The sequence below is a fragment of the Ictidomys tridecemlineatus genome, chromosome 5 (genome assembly GCF_052094955.1).
Source record: "Ictidomys tridecemlineatus isolate mIctTri1 chromosome 5, mIctTri1.hap1, whole genome shotgun sequence".
In the NCBI taxonomy this organism is placed as follows: domain Eukaryota; kingdom Metazoa; phylum Chordata; class Mammalia; order Rodentia; family Sciuridae; genus Ictidomys; species Ictidomys tridecemlineatus.
The window spans coordinates 65,196,453-65,217,679 of NC_135481.1; the positions used below are offsets into that span (position 1 = coordinate 65,196,453).

The window sequence follows — 21,227 nt, forward strand, 5'->3', positions numbered from 1 at the left end:
ACTTTCTGAAGAGCTACACATTTTATGTACATTGACAATAATATGTTTGGGTTTTTTTTCCCTCTAGAGTTTAAAGGTAAAACCAGAGTGACTATCAGTCAGGATAAACTGGAGTATACTGTGGTAACAAATAAACTGACTTAACACTGTTCTCACAACACCGATGATTTCTAAGGAATGTGCTTGCAGCCTGGTCTGTAGCTTCCTCATGGAAGTGACATACACCACTGTGCTTACATTGCCCTAGCTGATGCAAGGCACATGGCCATACCTTGTATAAACTTCTTACCAGTTGGGAAGGAGAACTGGAAGAATTTATGGGTAAGTCCAGTGGATTTCCAAACAAACAGTGCAAGTCTGAGACTGGCACTTCATTAAGAGAAAACATGGACATCTGACTATTCCACGAAAATGGGTACCCTTAGTTGTCCAACTCCAAGGTCTGAGTCCCTGTGGTTAATATTAGGCCATCGCAATCACTTCTGCTAGAAATTGGCAAGAATTCTTTGAATAAAATAAAAGAAACTCCAGTGCAGATCTGTAGTAACAATTACAGAGTAATAGCTACCCTTCTTTAGTAAATAACCCAGGTACCATGCTAAATAAAATTTTATATACATATAATCTTCTCCAAAGTAGGTATCATCATTATTTCCCATTTTATAGATGAAGAAACTGAGGCACAAAAAGTCTAAGCAACTCGTCTAAGTGACTGTGACTCCAACTACTTTGCTCTTCTATCAATTAAGCCTTAGGATTATTATTTTTCTGTTAGTGTATTTTAGAATTATTTTAAGGAAGACTTTTTTTTTTGCCTAGAAATTCTCACCTTTTCTTAGTTAAGCTTTTCTTATTTTAATTTAAAAGTCTTGGAGTTGTTCAATATTAACATTTTTTCTCCCCAAAGGGAAAGAAATAATAACACTGCTAGGGAAATGGCTTAATGCCCGAGCACAACAATGTCCCCAGAATATAATCCACATTCATGAGTTTAAAAGAAAAATGGCAAAGGATCAATTCATTTCTCCCAGGAAAGCTATGCAAATGCAGATTTTTTTTTCTTGTTTAAATGTTTTTACATTTTTTTCTGTCCTACACAGATCAGATAAATACTCACTTTAAATAGAGCTCTGTTGGCAAAGCCTAGAAATTAACTTTACTTTCCTGTTTAAAAATGCAAATATAAGAGTAGGAGGTGCTCAGTCATTTATTACAGAAAAAGCACTCCTACCGTTAATGCTTAGCCTGTTACGATGAAAATGCATAGGAATACACACCTTGGAGACAAGCAGTCAAAATTCTAATGGCAGCAACTGCACTGAACTCTCCCTTCCTCGCGGCTGCTGCCTCACCCAGGCAGCCTCGGAAGAGAATGCCCAAGAAGGAAGCAGGAGCCGCACTGGAAACGCACTACTTGGTGCTGCCTCCAAGTTGGGAAGTGGAAACCTATCATCTAAACAGCTCATGATCAGGAATCCCAGAGATTATTCATTCCTCTCTTCCAGGTGCTGTAATCACCAAAATACAGGCCTCTCTAGAGAAAACAAGGTTTTCATTTATGTCAGACAGATACCAATCATAGAATCCTTGGCCTTTTGAAGCTCATTACTCAGCCCAGGGTGAATTTTATTTAGATCAAATTGATTTAAATGACCAGGCAAGAAGACTCAATTTAATTATATATATATTTTTTGACATTGCAGAAACACAGGGCTGGTTGTCTAAATTAAATGCCATTCCTTTTGCTTTTTTAGGACTTTCTGGAATATTCTATTTAGAAAGATATTCCTTATTTTGTCTTTCTTCAGCCTTGTGTGTTTTCCTCAAGGAATCTTTATCTAAACTAGATCATTACCACCAACAAAAACAAAGTGTGTGTGTGTGTGTGTGTGTGTGTGTGTGTGTGTGTGTGTGTTTCTCTGAAAGGGAAATGCATGGAAACACTTCCATTCAAAGTTATGTGATCTTGGTAAGTTATTTAACCTTTTAAAGTGTTAGTATCTTTACTGATAAAATGGGAATACTAGTAGTGGTGACTGGCTACGAAACAACCGACAACCCCTTCTTTCTTGCTAATAGAACCTTTTAATAGTCCTTTTTTCCTGGGGTCTGGTGACCTTGTTCTTTAGAGATGCTGGGCTGCTTTATGGCTTCAGGAGGAGACTCTTACATGAGTCTTAAACCCCAGTGGTTTGAGTTGGGAGGGGAATTCTGCTGGAGCCTGCTTTGCTATAACTTTACTAAGAGCAGCAGAGAATAATTTAGCCCTGTACTATGCTTCTACATATTGATATCTGCCTTTAATTCTGAAATTGGAGTAGTCATCTTGACACAGTAAGGGGAGCTCGATTAATCAACCCATTGAGGATGTCACAGAGGGAAAAAAGAAAGAATTTAGGTTGCTGAGGACATTGTCCAGCTACCACATAACAAGCTCTGAAGCTGCCCTCCTTTCAAGTCTTGAGATAATATTCTATTGTTTATGCCATTTTGGCAGGGCATTTTTTTTCCCCCATGAGTAGCCAAAAGTATTCTCGTAGTAAAATACTATCCTCATCTCTGAGTTATTTTTAAAACTAGCTGAAAACAGTAATGTATATAAAGTATCAATCACAAATTCAAAGTTCAATAAATAATGATTCTCAACTTGATTCTTAAAACATCTTCTAACACAAGTACTTTAATCTGTATGGTGAAAATGATTCTTGGGGAAAGTTTTCCCTGGTTCCCCTAAACAAAATTAAGGACATAAATCATTGCTTTCCTTTCTTTATTCACCCAAGAGATAATACCAAGGACCTAAGGTTATTTTAAACAATAAGGATGGTGTTTAATTCAGACAACAAGCCCTGTAGAGCTGATTGCAGTGTAGGAAAATAATATAATTAAATGGAGTAGTCTTCCTGACTGTGTAAGTCAATTTGATCTAAAAAAAAAATCTAACCCAGAGCAAATACTCAACAGAAGGGCCAAGTGTTTTGCATTCGGAGTCCGCCTAGTTTAATTGAAAAGCTGCTTTCTGTAGAGGAAAGACATATTTTAGATTACCATACATGGATGTTCAAAAGTCACATTTCCTGGGCCTTTCACCTCAGCCTTACTTCAGAAAGGCATTTTCATCTTCTGCTTGGAGACAACTCCCCACCCTAGAAATTCACATGGCCGACTCCTTACCATCATTTAGGTCTTATTAACTCCAGGGTCATCTTATGAACTCCAAGATCACTCAACAAAGCTGAGTTCCCTGACCACCACGATCATAGGCGCAATCTCTATCATTCCATCCATTTCTACAAATATTTTCTCATTTTGTGATTTCTGTCTGTGGGTTCCAGTCCTGGCTGATTCTAATTTAGTCAGTCTGGAGTGAGGCTGAGACAAAAATTTTTCAAAGTACCCTTAATGATTTCTAATATGCAACTAGATCTAAAAACCACTGGTTAGATGTGTGTTTATTGAGTCTATCTCAAAACTAGAATGTAAGTTCCAAGAAAACAAAGGACTGGCTTGTTTTGTTCACTGTTCGTCTCCCTGGCATCTAGAAGGGTGCAGGGCACATTGCAGACATTCATTTAAGACTTGCAGAGAGACAAACCAACTGAATTATAATAATTTCTGTATTTGTCTGTTTTCCCCAGTAGTCTGTGAGCTCCTAAATGACAAGTACTGTGTCTAGTTCACTCTAAATCCCAAAATGAGTCACTCAAGAAAGTTCATCAAATAAACGGATGATGAACAAACTGCACTGTGAGACAAAGATGAAACCAGACGTGACTGCTGTCCTCAAAGATCTTACCATGTGGTTAAAAAGAAAAGGCATGCAGAAGTATATTCTACATACCACTTCCTAGTCATATAGAGGAATGAGTTAAATGCTGTGATAAAAAACCAAAGGATGATTTCAAAGGAGGCAAAGACCATTCCTTATAGGGAAAAAAGGAAAGAAGCCAAGAAAGGCACCACAAAAGAGGTAACATTCAAACTGAGCCTTCCAGGACAAATGGAATCCGTCTACTTGGAGAGGTAAGCTGGGGTCAAGTATAGGGTGTCTCTCTGGAGCAGAAAAGCTATTCCAGGGAGAGAAAAAAACACAACCCACAAATCAGCCCAGCTGGAGGTGAGGAGGGCCTGAATAAGACACCGGTTAGCAATACAGAAAAGAGATAGCATCAGGATGTTTTCCAATTGCAATGCCAAGGGCTGTGCTACATTCCACAACACAGTCACGCAGTAAGGAAAATAGTGAAACTGAGTCTTTGTAATTGAGGTACTGAAAGAGGAAGGTGTCACTAATAATCATGGAATTAGGTGAGGAGATGGTTTTGAGGTGTGGAAAAGGCAATGTTGAGCACCATCTTGGATGTATGAGCTTTACCTTTGGTGGGTTGGATGTTCTGGTGAGTTTACAGTCACCTCACCATGTGTGCAAGCTCAGAAAGTAGGTGAGAGAACAGATTTGGGACTGCCTCATGAAAGGCAACGATTGAGATCACAGGAAATGATGTAATTAAGAGAGAGGGAGTAATTAAGTGGACCAAAGAGGAACCAAATCTTGAGAATACTCATATTTAGAAAGCAGGAATTGGAGTTAATGAAGAAGCCTTCATAGAGGTAGGAAGAGAACTTACAAGAGAATCAGCAGAGGTTACAAAAGTTAAGGGGAAACTGATGGCAACAGGTTTATTATTTTTTATTTGTAACTAATTTATGAGAGTATAAAAAAGTAAGTATGTTTATAGGCAAAGAGGAAAGGACCAATTAATAGAAGAAACCAAATATGTAGCAAAGAGAAAATTATGTAAGATACAATCCCTTAGAAAATAAGAGAGAATGTGATGGAGACTCCATGTAGATGTTCTTCTCCTGGTTTAAAGGAATGTTATGTTAATTTGACCTAAAAGAAGGAATTAGTGAAGCTATGATCTAAATATTTGTGCTCCCCTCTCTCCTCTCCATTCATATATTGGCATCTGTTCCCCAATGCAATTAGTATTGGGAGAAGAAAACTTTGGGGAAGTGATTAGCTCATAATTGCCTCAGGAATGGGAGTGGTGCCCTTAAAAAAGAGGCCTTTGGGGCTGCTAGCTAGTCCCTTCCATCAGATAAAAACACAAAGAATGTATCATCTATGAGAAACAGACCCCTACCAAACATCTAATCTGCTGGCACCAAGATCTTGGACTTCCTGGCCTCCAGAACTGTTAGAAATAAATTTCTATTCTTTATAAATTAGCCAGGTGTTTTGTTAGAGCTGTCTGAATGAAGTAAGATATATGAAGACAGAGAAATTTTTGAAGTGACAAGGCAGGAGATTAAGAAAGTCTGAAATTTATACCTTATCAGAAAATGAGAAGATGAGGTCACCAATAATGAATAAAGGGAGTAGCGACCTGGACTGAATGGTTTTCATTGAAAATGCGCAGAGGAGAGTGAAAAGTGAAATACAAAAGGAAGTAGGAAAGGATTTTCAAGGAACAGGAATGACCCTGCTGACATAACAATGAATCCAGAGTGAAACCAACCTACCCAGCTTCCAGCCCTTACCTATGGCACCGAGAGATCAGGGGGATGGCAGGCCCCACCAACCAGGCATGCTGCGGGGAAGGGAGGCCGAAAGGAAGTCCAAAGACTGCTCTTTCACAGTCTTTCTATTAGGAGCTCGACTATTTACAGCTATTTGCCAGGAGATAAAAGAGCTGGTCCTGCCTTATCTCAAACCTCAGTGGACAGTGGTACCACTTCTAAGAAAAACGTTAGCACTAAAATTTGATGATTGAGCACTCTCTTTTTAAAGATTTAATGAAGCTCTCTAGAGCTTGTCTGAACACACTGATTCTCATTAAACACAACTTTTTTTATTTTAACATAAAGAGCTTGCAGGAGACCTCTCATACTTTTATCTGAAAAATCAAATCTCTATTCTGCAGTACCTTCCTTATACTACAACAAATTTGGACACAAAAATTGCATATTTATATAAGGCATTAAATTTAAATATTACCCCCCTTTTCTGAACAAAATAATTTAGTCTTACAAATAATTTTAAGAGTGACAGAGAATAAAGATTTTTCCCCCATCCATTTGCCCTAATATGGCAGGAAGAAAAATGGAGTTTGAATTGGGAGATGATGGATTAATCAACTGTACAACTTTCAATTCCAGGCCTATTTCATTATCCATCATGATGGGGTTGATAAAAGCTAGGTCATGCCAGGCCATTTTCAGTTCCTGCCAATCGACCATGTCCAAGGCCAGGGACTAGGTCTTATTTATTTATTTTTTTAGGTTTTAATTGAAAAATAATAATTTTGCATATTTATGGTTACTATATGATATTTCCATTCATGATTGAGCACATACACGAAATGATCAAACCAGGCTAATTAACATATCTTTCACTTTAGGGGCAGAATCTCAATATAGTTCTATAACTCTCTTATCCACCTACTCTAGTAAAGCTAGGCACATGGGCTCTCCCAGTAATTATAGAACAGAGATTTTCAAATTAAATAAAATTGAGGATCATTATCTGCAAGCCCCCAACCCCACGCACACACCTGCCCATGCATAAAGTTAATAGACAGTCATCACTTAGGAGCACTTCAAACCCTTTAAGGTCAATCAATGTCTGTACCCACACTGTGAGGCTCAGATATTGGAACTATTCAAGGGTCCTCCCTAGTCTTTTCACTCAGCTTTCCTTAGTCATATCTACATCCTGCCTCACTGGTTTCAGGATTAGGAGTGATATCTGTAGTGGAAAATGAAACAGAAATGTTCTTTATTTCTAAAAGTGAAATTTGGATTGGAATCATATTTCATGGGTAGAAACTTGTTGTCTCGGAAACTCATTGTACTGTCTCACTGCTGTAGCCTGTGGCAGAGACTAGTGCTCCCCATCATAAAGGATTTGAAAACAATTCAGTACTTTCAGCTTCTTCTCTTTTTCTGATTCTGATACCTGTTGGACATTTTTCTTATCCCCAGTAGCTTCATTAATGAGTAGGGACCAGAAAGACTGAAACAGCCTCCCTCCAGTGTCTCCTTGAGAGTTGCCTGGCCTACGACTTGACCAGCAGGCTCACTGGTATGTGTGACTGCCAACAATAAGGAATTTCACTGTCAGGTTCTTGACATTACCAGTTCACAGAAGCTATGAATATTTTCTTACTTTCTCTTTTGATTTTAAAAGTTACTTTTGAGAGAAGTATTATATTTGGGCAGGAATAAGACTTGTATGCAGGAGATTAAATACAAATATACATAATGTTAAGAAATTTTAAAATACAAATATACATAATTTTAAATACAAATATACATAATGTTAAGAAATTTTAAAATGTTGCCTCAAAAATAATCCAGTGAAAAATCAGTAAAGGATTTGGATACTTTGCTTGATAGATATGTAGCCAGTCTGTCCATGAAAAGGTACTCAACAGCACTAATCATTAAGAAAATGCAAATGCAAATCCAAAGGACAATGAGATTCCACTTCCTATGTATTAGGATGTCTATTATCAAAAACTAACAAAAACCAGAAAATCATAAATAAAATAACAAATGTTGGTATGGGTGTGGAAAAACTGTAACCCCTAGTAGGAATGTAAAATGGTGTAGCTAGTGTGGAAAACAGTATGGCAGTTCTTCAAAAAATTAAAAAGAATTACTAAAGTCCCATAAGTCTGCAAAGTTAAAGAAGGACTCTAACAGATACTTGCAGACCTGTATTTGTAGTATCATAATTCATGATAATCAAAAAGTGGTCCAAGTGTCCATTGAAAGATGAATGGATAAATAGCAGGTGGTATATACACACAATTTAATATTATTTAGCTTTAAAAAAGAAGGAAATTCTGACACATGTGACAACATGGACGAACATCAAAGACAATAAAAATATACAATATTTTTCTTAGGAAAGAAAAATATTGTATAATTCCATTTATAGGAGGTATTTAGTCAAATTTACAGAGAGAGTGGAATAAAGATGATTGCTAGGGTCTGGGAGTCATTGTTCAATAGGTACAGAGTTTCCATTTCGCAAAATTAAAAGATGTTCCATGGGTGGATGGTGGTGAATAGCACAGCAATGTGACTGTACTTAAAATTACAGAACAATCCACCCAAGAATGGTTAAAATGGGATATTTTATATTATGAATATTTTTCAAAATTAGAAAAAGTCTTCTCCACCTTTGGAGGCAGTGACAAAGATGAAGAGCATGTTAACTTTTTCTTATGCCTCCAAGGAAGAAAAATAATACTTGAGTATCTTCGGTGTACCATACACTCATTTATCATACACATAAAAGCAAAAACAAACCAAACAAAAAGCCTGGTTATGTGCTGCTAATCCTTCTTTACAATGAAAAAATTAAGGTTCATAAATTAATGTACTGGGTCAAGTAGTAAGAGCGTGGTAGGATTCAAAGGCACATCTGCCCGACTCCAAAGCCTGTGTTCTTTTTATTCCTTTGTGTTCTTTTCTTCTACCCACAGTAATCTTTTGTGAACAGGCTTTTTGCTTTGACTATAGAGCTTTTAGACTTAAAAGTTGGGCCTGTCTTCTGAAATAGGCTAAAAAAGCCAGTCAACCAAACACATTCACTACATGCCCACCATATGAGGCCCAGGGCTGGTCATAAAATAATGGAGTCACGTTTCCATTCAGCCATTGGCCATATGGTGGGGGTGGGGAGGAAGCATACAATTAAAATTTTAATGTTGGTTGACTCCCTCAAAAGCCACTGAATACCCTGAGCAAAAGCAATGTATCTTCAATATCCCATATGGCCAGAATAAGTGGAAATAGTTTTCATTTTGCAGCATAGGAGAATATTCATATTTTTCCTAAACATCTCACCATCCTAATTACTGATCTGCTGTTACTAACGTTCTGCTTCAAGCTGGAATTTAACAATTATGGAAATGTTTTGTGCTGTGAGGAAAACAGGCAGTTCTTAGTTGTTTTCAGAAGAGAAGGGGCCTCTTGACTCCACTATGTCTGTTGGCCAGGGTTTCATTTTCTTACTGTTGGATGAAACACTCACAGAGGAGTAACACGCATTTTCTATACATTCCCAAACAAAGCAGGGTGTTGGCATTATCTGCCGACTACAGCTTGTAGATGGATCAATACCACAGGGTAAGCCCTGCCCTCATTCATGCAGCTCAGATTCCCAACTTTCTATTTCATTTAATGACTACAGCTTGATTATAGGACTGTAAGAGCTACACTAGGCATTCTATCTAGGAAGATTATCTTACATATTTGACTTTAGGATGCAAACTGGAAGTGGAACTATGGAATCCTGACATGACTTGTTTTGCCTGTAGCTTTGATTCATTGAATCCTCAGATGAGCTTCATGGTTTCCACACCAGCAATACTTTGTCTCTTAGACATGGTGCCGGTTTACTTTAATGAGAAGTGGCCTCAGAAAAACAGACATTTTTTCTTTAGTACCAAGAAAAGCTTCCTATCTCTGAAACTGTGTTTCTACTCCACAAATTCTGAGAGGCCAAATCAATTTCATGAAGATGGCAAAAAACAACAAAACAAAACAAAATATCTTTTAGCTATTTACAACTGGCAATGGTGAACCAGGAGGAGGCATATACACTCTCAATTGGTATATCTGGTTATGAAAAACTTGTATTTTAAAAAATTGTGAGTGTTTAAACATGTCCTTTTTATTATTTTTACTCTACTATAAGCAGTTCTTTCTTTCCTTTGAAAAATTATCACCCTTAATTGTAAAAAATAAAACCAAGAAAAACCCTTTTATCAATGACCATCAATTGCTTAAACCCACTTTGTTGAATAAACAAAGCTTGATTTTTTAAAAAAAAAAATCATGTTACACTAGGGTATTAAAACTGTTTCTCCTATATATCCTGCAAAGGAACCTCACAGTCTCAGTTCTAGTCCGTTAGACCTATTTATTGCACTTTTACTTATCATTCATAAATATGAACAAGTCACAGCCCTAGGCTTTCATTAATAGCATCCATTGCCCAGGAAAATTAAAGAATAAAGATTATGTTCTGCTTGTACTACTTCAGTCTATTAACAGTCTATACAGGTAAGGAAATAACCCAGCTCACTTTTATATTTTGTCCCTGACTGAGGTTAACATGACCTAGAGATGAATAAAATCCATATAAACATAAAATCCATATGTACGCCAGTATTCGATTCTGGACAAGTTACGGTCCCCAGATCCGCCTGCTTCTTTGAATAAGGATGCAACTTTAGGATAAGACCTACTGGCAAATGGAAGCTGTTCCTGAGGTTACCCTGAAAGCAGCCGCACAGAGCTGAGGGAGGAAGACACCGGTTTTTTTGTTTTGTTTTTTTTTTTTTAATGGTAAATACTGCCCCTCATCTACGCAATTCGAGCCTTTGTTGGCAAATTCTTAGTACAGAAGGATCTAACTCCCCAAAAAGCCAAATCACAGCCATTACATTGCAAAGCAGAAGACAGCGCCGTGCAATATGTAAGAAAGAGAATGCAGATTAACATTTTCCCCACCACTTACACCCCCTACACAAGAGGACTGCAACACTGATGACCAAACCACAGCTTCATAGCCCCCGGGGTTGATTTCAACTCAGCCCTGTTTTCCTTTCAAGAGAACTATGCAAACCGCTCCTTACATTTAGCGCGTTTTTCTGGCGAGTCACCCGAGGTAAGCACTAGAGGATGATTTTTTGTTGTTGTTGTTTTAAGAAAATGTGTCACAAATTTGACCATCATTCTTAAAAGCCCTTTTAAAAGGCAAAGACTGATCACCCCCTAATCGAGAGGCAATGTTCTCAGCTTCCCTTAGAAATCTGCCCTAAAATCCACAGGCATAAATGGTCACTTTCCTCAATTAAAAAGGAGCAACATGGAAAAAGGTCTCCTTTACCTTGGCTCCGGAGGCTCGGTCAGAGGAGAGTGGCTTTCCCTTCTCCGGAGCTGATCTGTGTAGGCGAGCTCCGCGGCGGCCCGCCCAGCCCAGCCCAGCCCAGCAGTAGTAGGAGTTGCCCACAGAGCGCGGCGGCGGCGGCGGCGGCGGCAGCAGCAGCGTCGTGTGTATGTGTAGCAGCTGCGGCTGCAGCCCAGGGACTAGTCCCCACCCAGCTTTGTCTTCAATCATCGTTCTTCGTACAGGAAGCAGTGCATCTCCCACTTCCTCCTCTTTTTGGTAGCTGTTAGCAGCTTTTTCTTTGCTTCTCTCTTATTCCGTTTCAGGACTTACTCTAGTGGTTTTTGCCTGCTCTGGGCTACTGACAGTAATTTGACTGTAATTCCGGGGACCCCTTTGTCCCTCTGGTGCTATTTGTACCTTCCTTCCCCTTTTCATTCCTCATTCCTCACCTGCTAACTGCTTCCACAGACTGACCCAAGCAGCCCCCTCTTTGTCATCTAAGCTGCTTTCTGAGCCCGAACTTGGCTTCTTATCTTCTTGCTGCTGCTGCTGCTGCTGCTGCTGCTATTTTTATTGGGTCAACAGCCCCTGCCCAGGCTCTGGCCCTGATATCCAGCACCAGTCTAAACTGTTCCCTGATTTACAATGGTTCCTATCTTCGCCAGCTGGGAGCTGGCAGTTTCTTGATTCAGCATTTTCCTCTGTGGCCAACCTTCCAGACACTTCATTTCTCCAAGGTCTCACCACCACTGAGATTTTACTTAACTCACATGCTCAGAAAGAAATGGTAAGCCTTCTTGTGGAGCGTAATAGCTAAACCAAGTCCTGTGGTGCTGCCTGTAGACCTAATGTGAACACATATTCTCTAAAGGCTTTCTTAGAGGATTGAGGTGGTACCCCATGCTATGGATTCCCAGCCCAGCAATAGAACCCTGGCCCCCACCTCTACATAGACTCACACTGGTAGGGCAGAGAGGACCCTCATGGCCCTCCAGTCCCTTCATTTCAGGTAGTGTCATGGATAAGGGTAGAGAGTGAGGGCAGTCAGTCTGCCAGAGTTTCAATCCAAGCTGCCATTCCTGACTGTACGAACTTGAGCAAATTCTTTAACTTCTGTGCACCTCAATTTCCTCATCTGCGAGATGGAGATGATTGTAGTCATAACCCACAGTGGAAATCTGGGGATTAAATAAGACCAAACACAAGATGCTAATAATAGTTCCAGGAACATAAGAAGTATCCAAGAAATATTAGCTCTTATTATTTTTAGAGGATATTGGAGTTCTGAGGTGGCAAGTAACCTGGGCTGTCAGTAACCAAACCAGGATAATGGTTGGTTTTCAAATCCCTACAGTCAGTATATTTACCGTTTATCCCTAATGTACTCTTGATATTCAACTTGTGAGTCATCCTCCGCAAGTACTAACAGTGTGCTTTGGGGAAGCTACACATTAAACACAGGATTGTTTTAGAGATCAGGCAATGCTGTTAAGAGACCCCTACTTGGAATCAGTGCCTGGAAAGCTAAACTTCTGGGCAATAGAGTAATTCCCAATTCTACCTTTTTAAATTCAGTCTTGCCTTAACTCTCTAGCAAATAAACCTACAGAAAATATTAGAAATGTAGGGTTGATGCAGGATAACCCACCAAGTGAGTCTTCCTAACACACCTTGGGGACCAGAATACATTATCTTGGTAGGTACAGAATTTTATTTCTATGAAATGTTCCGAGACAGTCTTATGATGCCCTTTGTTTTGATTGGATGTTCTATGAACAGAGTTTGCTTATTGTTTCCTGGAAAATTTTCGTTCAACAGGACCCTGCTGTGAACTCACTGACATATAAAAATCACAAAATAGATTTTTAAGGTTAAAGCTGAGGAACACCTTTGAACCATCAACAAATAGAATTATAGTATTAGAAGAGGATTGCTCAAAGATCCAATGTAATGTGAGTTACTACCAAATCAGGAATCCAGGTGCCGAAGGTTAACGGGAGCTTCTAAATTTAAATTTCAATATACATGATGCCAAGTTTTTTAAAAAAGAAAAGCATGTTGTTAATGGTTAGAAAGATTATAAAAATATGTCTTAGGGTAATTTCAGATCTGTGGATTCTGGTATTAACTTTGGACTCAAACAGATTTTTTAAAAAAATAGTTGTCACATCCTTTCTTTCTTCTGTCCCTCTACCCCACATCAGAAAGTGGTAGGTACTTGATATTTCAACCTATAAAGGAAAGCTTTTCTTTTGAACAATAAAATTGCTAGAAATTTAGCTTGTTGCCTTCTAATCATTCTTTCAGCTCTGGCCATAAACCTCACAGTAGGTTAATCTGGCCATCACCAGGAGGTGCCAACCAAATTCTCTTCAAAACTCAAAAGTAGATTTTAAAATTTTTCTCTTCCTTGGTTGTCCTCTTTGCTTTCAACTGGTTCTAACACTCTCTTTTTCAGGAAAGAAAGGTAAAGTGTGGGGGTCTAGACAGGCCAGGAGAGACGATGAATCCAGTTGATAGCTCTTAACACAAACATGGTAAGTACCAAGTTTGAAAAAAATGGTCATTTATTTTAGAAAAAAAAAAAGATAGAATTTCATCTCACCATTTAAAGTTTATGGGCTGGGGATGTGGCTCAAGCGGTAGCGCGCTCGCCTGACATGCGTGCGGTCGGGGTTCGATCCTCAGCAGCACATACAAAGAAAGATATTGTGTCCGCCAAAAACTAAGAAATAAATATTTTAAAAAATTCTCTCTGTCTCTCTGTCTCTCTCTCTGTCTCTCTCTCTCTCTCTCTCTTTAAAAAAAATATTTAAAGTTCATGCCTTCAATTACTAGACATGAACCCAGAGACAAAAGCCTGTACAAATTCTAGCATTCATCAGTGCCTCTATTTGCAGGCATTAATAGCTGTTGCATTTCTTGCATCTACTCAATAGAGGAGGATGTTGGTAAGAAGAGAACATCATTTTGGCCTATGTCCTACCTGTGTTGTTGAGAATGCTGGCTGGATGTTCTTTGGAGCTCTTACATTTCTATTCCTTAAGTCTTAAACATCATCTTCATCCAAAGTCTATTCCTCTTTCTATATTTTCTACTTTATGAAGCATATACACCAGTTGCCCACAGCAGTAATATGTGAATAATCTCAGAACCTTTCATCTTTGTTATCCCAGTGTGGTTCCTCAACCTTTTATTAGCACCTCCAAATTATCTCTTGGCCCAAACTCCTTCTTTTCTTCCCTTCACTACTGTCTTTATTCCAGAATGCTTTGGGTTTCCCTGCATGACTGTGACACTCCCCATCTCCCTCTTACCTCCAGTCTCTCTTCCAAGCCATTCCCACCAAAAGTACACTCCTAAAAATGAAGCTTGGTCATATCACTGCCCTGTTATAAGTCTTCCCTTTCTCCATCCCCATTGCTCCTGTTATGCAAGCCTCAATTCTTTGCCTGGTATGCAGAGCCTTCCATGTGTCACCTGTCTATGCACCAGCCTCACTGACTGCTGCCACCCCATGTCCATCTTCACAGCAGGGTCTGGTAAGACTCATGTTCCTTTCTCCTCTGCACCTTAACACATGCTATTCTTGTTCCTCCATGGTGTCTGCTGGTAACCCCTACTATCCTTCAAGACTCAGCTTTTCTCAGAAGCTTTCCCTGACCTGTAAGCAGAGCCAGTTTTGACCTCTGTAAGCACATGGTGACTTACTTGACTCTCTCTCCATTTCAGCACCAATTGTTTTAATGATTTGATATAGGTCCATCTCACCCTTTAGTATTTGATCCCCTGGAAGTAAGGGCCATGTGTTGTTCACCTTTGCTGTGTGTGCCTACCTGACATAATAGTTCACAGATGTTTATATATTGAAAAGACATAATTGGCAGAAATTCCAAAAGTGCTTTTGTATTTCTTTGGGTGCCTAGGGAACAGGAAAAAAAGGAAGTCTAAAATGAGAAGTTGATCATGGGATAAGAAACAATAATCCCTCTTTTTTTTTTTTTGCAAATGGCCTGCAGAAAACTATGCCACATGCATGCCCAATTCTGAATATTTATTATTTGGGCAACCCTACAGAATTCTGGGGCAATTTCTGGCTGCATTTCTGCATCAAATTGCTTATAAACAAGCACAGTCTCACAACAGAAAGGTAATTTTTTTTTAAAAAAAAAAAGCTTTAAAAGAAATAAAAAATAAAAAAGCTAGTCTTTCCTTGCATCTATGGAGGAAATTTAAAGAGGCCAATTTATAAGCCAGAAATACTTCTTTTCACATCTCCTCTGTACTCTCCAATCTTTGTCACCTCACAGCTGTCCCAGAACCCCTCTTATGCCAAACTCATCTTCTCTCTCTAATCTTTTGGCAATACTGTTCTCATCTTCACCCTCCCCACCCCTTTTCTCTCTCTCCCCCAGCTATGCTCAGCTAGTTCTTTACTCTTTTGATTGACTTGCCTTGTCTATGTGATCCCCTCCCACTCTTCCTTCCACAATCAATCGTGGTCTTTCTCTCCCTTTTTCATTCTGTTGTCTCAGAAAAGAATCATAAATGGTGCCAGTAAACCCATTCCTTCTGTGCATGTATGGTGGTAAGGAAGTAAGATGGAAATGGGAATAAGAGTTCATACGCTAATAAATCTTGTTCACTCATATACATTAATGATACACTTAATGACTTGCTTAATTGCTATACCATATTAATGAAGAATTAATAAATTAATTATTAAATTGTTATTTTATCATACACACACAGACACACACACACACACACACACACAAAAAAAAAAAAAAAAAAAAAAAGACTTGCAGGCATTTTCTTGCATCAGCTAAAGGGAAGCCCCTCTCAAGAGTTAAAAAAGGCATCATTGCCTTGATCTGTGTCACTGGATCTGGATCGTCCCTCCTCTAGACATCTGAGCCTGCCCCAGCTGTCAGGAGCCAAGAAGACTGAATAATATTTGGTTTAAAGAGAGTGAGAGTTGGAGCCAAGCTAATCTTTCTTGAGAGTGAGTTGCTGGCCTTTACTAATGAAAAACGTCATTCTCTGCTTCTGTCCTACAAAAGTTGGTAGGACAAGGAGTGTGAGGAATGAGGGCCAACTCTTCCTCCAGAAAGAGTATTAGAACCAGGAGTTCTCCTATCCATTAGGGCTAACAAGGGGGCTAAGTGGAAGACTGTGGAGCCCCCAGACTCTTCTCTGCTTTTGCCTGAATGTCACACATGTGTGTATGTGTATTGCATACTTTCAACCCTAGGGAGGGTATCAGTGATAAAGGAGCTCAAGAAACTTGCTTTTCTAACATCTCAGGGGAAAATAAGTACAAGTGTAGTTGAGAAAGGAAGGAATGAATGAGGAGTCCACGGGTTGATGGGAGTTGGTTAGAAGAGAGCTGAGTATGAAGTGTGAGATGTTGCTGAAAAGGGCACTGGACTTAGAGGGACATAATAAGACAAAAGGCAGGAGAGGGGCAGGCAGGCAGAACCTAAGCTGCCATTGAGGCATGAATGAGGATCCAAGGGGGTAGATGCTCCCCACCTGTGGGCGTCCTGCCATGTGTCTAAAATTCTAGACTTCCCCTAAGTGGGAAATGTCCCCAACCTTCTATCCACCAGCAGAAATGGGAGCAGGTCTACTGAGTAGAATCAGCTGAAAACATTTAAAGCAAATGCATCATAAAAACAGAAACAGTAATTCTGTGAACTGAAACTTGTCCCCTCTAAAAAGTCTCTGAAGATCAATATAGAAATTCAGGGACAACAGGAAACGAGTAACAAGATCAAGAAGAGGGAGTCAGCAACAAAGTGTGGCAGAGGTTAGAGAACATTGTGCACTAGCAGAGCCTTGGAAAAACAATCCTTTATAAAGAGTGTCAGAATTAAAGGATACAAATCAGTGCGATTAATATCACACAAGTAAATCATTTTGAAGCGTCTTGAAAGAAAAGCTATGCAATAATAACTCCAATCATTTTCAGGAAAGGCAGAAAGGCAAAACTTGATTTTTTTTTTCGTGCCAAATATGCAGACTAGACAGGGTGATCTATTTTGACAGTAAATAGGTTGGCACAAGAGGCTAGGGAATTAAAGGAAATGTTTGAAGGCATTTTATCTTTGTGCCTTTGTTGATTTCCCTACTGTAAAGAAAGGGTAATCGATTTTCATAGATTTACTTATGACCTTGATTCCTGACCCTCCCCTGATTTGTTTTTCACCTATGTTTTAGAATTTCAGAAACAGAACCATAGGAATCCAAGGGGATTGCCGGTTAAGTGTGGGCTGGTGAATGTATCTCCTCTAGCAGTGCCCCCTAGAGTTTAATAACTGGACTTAGCCCTTGCTGAGTCCTTGTCTTCCTGGACCAAGTCTCCCATCTCTGCATATTCAACATCCTGCTCTGGACTGGACACTTTGCATGAGATCAACATGCATTAATTACATTCAGCTGAATCTAAGCAATTAAGCCCCATGGAAGAAAGTCAGGTATTATTGATCATTTTGAAAATACATGAACACTCGTTTTTATAAAATCAGATAAAATTCTAAGAGAATTAGCAAGCAACCAACCAAGAGTACTTAAAATATTACCAAAAATATCTTTAGGAGTCAGAAAATGAGAAGAGGATGTGGCAAGGAGGAGAAGGTGATATTGATTTTGGAAAAAGAAAGACCCCGCGAAGTGATAATATTAAGCCATTAGAAGAAATCTGTTCTTTACTTAGATGATAATGAATCCCACTATATGTAAAAAGCTCTTCTAAAGGGAAGTGTTTTCAATTGATTGCTTTTTTTGCAAGTCTGTAAACTTGGAAGGTACATTTTCAGTAATGCAAAACATTAGATATAACTTCCCATGAAGTGTTGCCAAAATGATTTCAGTTATTATAGTAAGAAATTATTCAACATTCTTTAAATCTTACTTATGTGATTGCATAGGGAAAGTTCAACAGAGAATTGTGTGATATACAGTAAATTTAGAAGTCTGAAATTATTGATTTGGCAAAATTTATCTATAAATAAGATTCCTTAGTGAATTGCTATTTTTACTGTTTTCTAAAAGAAAATGGCTGGGCTAGGAATTCCCTCTTCCACAAATCACCTTTTATTTATCTCGGTTGTAGCTCATATCATAAGGCATTACTATTGCCTGTTTACCTTTCTCTATCCTCCTATGTAAAATGCTAGAATACACAGGTAATGTCTTACGCAGAGGTGATACTCTGGTTCCTTGCACAGTACAAGCGCACAGGACATAATAAGCATGTAATAAATATTGTGGCATATGCAAATACACACAAAGTTATAAGTGAGGCACAGAGATTAATTTCAGGAGGGGTACTATCAGCCAAATGTCTATCTGTAGGTTAACTTGTAATTCATAAACATGAATAAAGTTCTACAGTATCTTGTTAGTGTAGCAGATTATCAATTACATATTGCCATTTATGGTTATGTTTTCAAATGAAGAATAGGTTACATGCTGAAGACCAGTTATTGTCATTGACTCCCTCCTACTCCGAATTACTGAAATCCACCCAGATTACAGGCAAGTCATTTGCTTACTATTAAAATATTAATGTATACTCCTCATAATGCTCTGCTTTCAGAGTTTTGCATCTAGAAAGATTTATATTAACTGAAAATTGACAGTATAAATATGAATAAAATAAAAAATAACCAAACCATATGAATACACTTGGCACAAATTTGAAAAGAATGAAAAATTATATTACCTATACCCTCATTTAAGGATTGCCTGTAACAATTTTTTATATCTGAAGGATGTAGCAGTAATAACTACAGGTGATATAGGGAAGAGAATAAAATGTTCATACTGATAGCTTGAGAAAAACAAGATCCCAAGAAATAACATGTTCAACACAGATGGATTTACTCAATATATTAGCAAGATGTATCTCTTTCTTACTCTGTATTAAAAGTCGAAGGAAATTCTTCAAAGATCCATCATCTCTAACAATCATCAGATGGGGAAAAAAGAACCTTTCTGCCACTAAATTTCTAGGAAGGTAAATGGTGCTTACCTTGATCAGCCAGGGTCATTTTTTAAAATATTTTTTACTTGTTCTTTTTAGTTATACATGAAAGTAGAATGTATTTTGACATATTATACATACATGAAGTATAACTTCCAATGCTTCTGGTTGTACATGATTTGGAATTACATTGGTCATGTATTCATATATTCACATAGGAAAGTAATGTCTGATTTATTCTACTGTCTTTACTATTCCCATCCCTCTCCCTTCCCTACATTCCCCTTTGTCTAATTCAAAGCATTTCTATTCTTCTGGGCCTCTTGCCCCTAGTGTGAGTTAGCATCCACATATCAGAGAGAATATTCAGACTTTGGTTTTTTGGGATTTAGCCAAGGTCTTAATTGTACCTGCTACATAGTAAGGATTCACTAAATCTTTATTAAATGAATGAATGAATGAATCTACAAGGATAACAGAACCCCATTACTCCTGTTGATGATATAAGTTAAGATGAGTTTTATCAATACTAAGAGTAACAACTTCTGGTTGTGGTATGCATGGTGGAATTAGGTGCCCTTCATTGATGGCAGGTGTTTTTTTTTTTTTTCTTTTGAGAGAGAAAGAGAGAGAGAATTTTTAAATATTTATTTTTCAGTTTTCGGTGAACACATCTTTATTTTCATGTGGTGCTGAGGATGGAACCCAGCGCCCCTCTCATGCCAGGCGAGCACGTTACATCCCCAGCCCAACAGCAGGCTTTATGATGAAGCCTTCCATGTACCTTTGGTGTAAAGTGGTAAGAATGTGTGCATTCCCCTATTCCAAGGGAAACTGCTTCATGATGTCAGTGACTGGTTTTTCCCAGTTGGTGTCATGGAAGATGCTAATTTGTAATATACCTTTGGGGGCTGATAGAACAGAAAATCACCCTTCCACCAATACTAGATTTGGGTGTAGATGTTCTTGAGGCCACGTCACCTTCTTATAACCAATCAAAGGGAATCACATTGTGTTTGGGGTCCAAATATATTAGCAAGATGTACCTCTTTCTTACTCTGTATTAACAGTCTAAGGAAATTCTTCTAAGAGATATTTTTCTACTTGATTGGTTCTTTTCCTCTGATCATCAATAACCATAGGATAATAAAAATGTTTTATTTCATATGTGCCAGAGAGGCCAAGAAATTTTGACAGGTGCCCTTGCTGGATGTCAGGAATGAACAGAAGAGGAAATATAAAGGAGAAAATCAGGAAAGAAGGGTTTATTTTTCTCATGAGTGCAAATTTTAAAATAATCTCTAAAGGATAACTTAAATGAGAACCACATAAAAACAAAAGGCAATTTAGTATAATTATATTTTAAGGGGGAGAAATATAACAACTTGTTTTTTAAATTCAGTTAAAGAAAAAGGAAAGAAAGCACAAAACCAAAACAAAACCTGAAAGGAAAATAAAAGAAACTGAGGAGGGAAAATTGACCAAGAGGTAAAAACGTTGCTTGCAAATCTCCAAGAAGCAAAATCTAATTTTGAATAGTATTACCCTTTTTTTTTTGGAGGGGGGCCAGGGGGACAAAATAAACTTTTACTTTAAAAACTGTAGGGTTATTACTGGAATTAATCATTTGCTATTTCTCTAAAATTGGATTTAATTTGGATATAATTTATATATTCAATATGCAAATATTTATTGGATAATATTTATTAGGTGATAGTGGGAGACAAAATAGAATAAAGTCATATTTCATGGAGTTTACACAATAAGGAAATCATAAAATACATAATACAACAAACCTATAAATACACAACTAAACTCCATGAAGAAAAACAAAACAGAGAGAAAGGCAACATCATGGATGATCAAAGAAGGATATTGATTACTCTCTGATTTTTTTTTCTTTAATCTGCTTATTCCCCCACATTTTAAAATTCATTCTTAGTTCTTCTTTGTTCTGTGTCCAGGGTATATTTAAGATGGCCCCCAAGTAATCTCAGCTCCTGCTATTCATATCCCTTGGGTGATCTCTTCCCACATTGACTCTGATCTGTTGACTCATAGATCAAGGTGGCCAAAGTGACAATGTGTGGTTTTCAAGCTATATTTAAAAAGGTACAATAGCTTCAACCTTGGCCTCTAGGATTCCTCATTCTGGAGGAATCCAGGTACCAAATTGGAAGGATGCTTAAGCAGCTGTACAGAGAGACTCACATGGAAAGCATTTTGTATCTCCTGCTAATAGCCAGCAACCATCAGAAAGCCCTATGTATAAATCACCTTGGAAATGGAGCCTCCAACCCAAGCAAGCCTTCAAATAACTAC

At 38.2% G+C, this 21,227-nt stretch overlaps 1 protein-coding gene across 2 annotated transcripts in view; it reads right to left on the reverse strand.

Moving 5' to 3' along the window:
- Gng2 (G protein subunit gamma 2) overlaps positions 1-11,467 on the reverse strand; it is a 107,414-nt gene extending 95,947 nt beyond the window's left edge. Inside the window, exon 1 of one of the 2 annotated variants that reach the window (XM_040274104.2) lies at positions 10,913-11,467. The gene's annotated coding sequence lies outside the window, so the exon portion shown is untranslated. The remainder of the gene's footprint in view (positions 1-10,912) is intronic. The other variant, XM_005322853.5, reaches the window with a different exon arrangement.
- Positions 11,468-21,227: the final 9,760 nt, after the last annotated feature.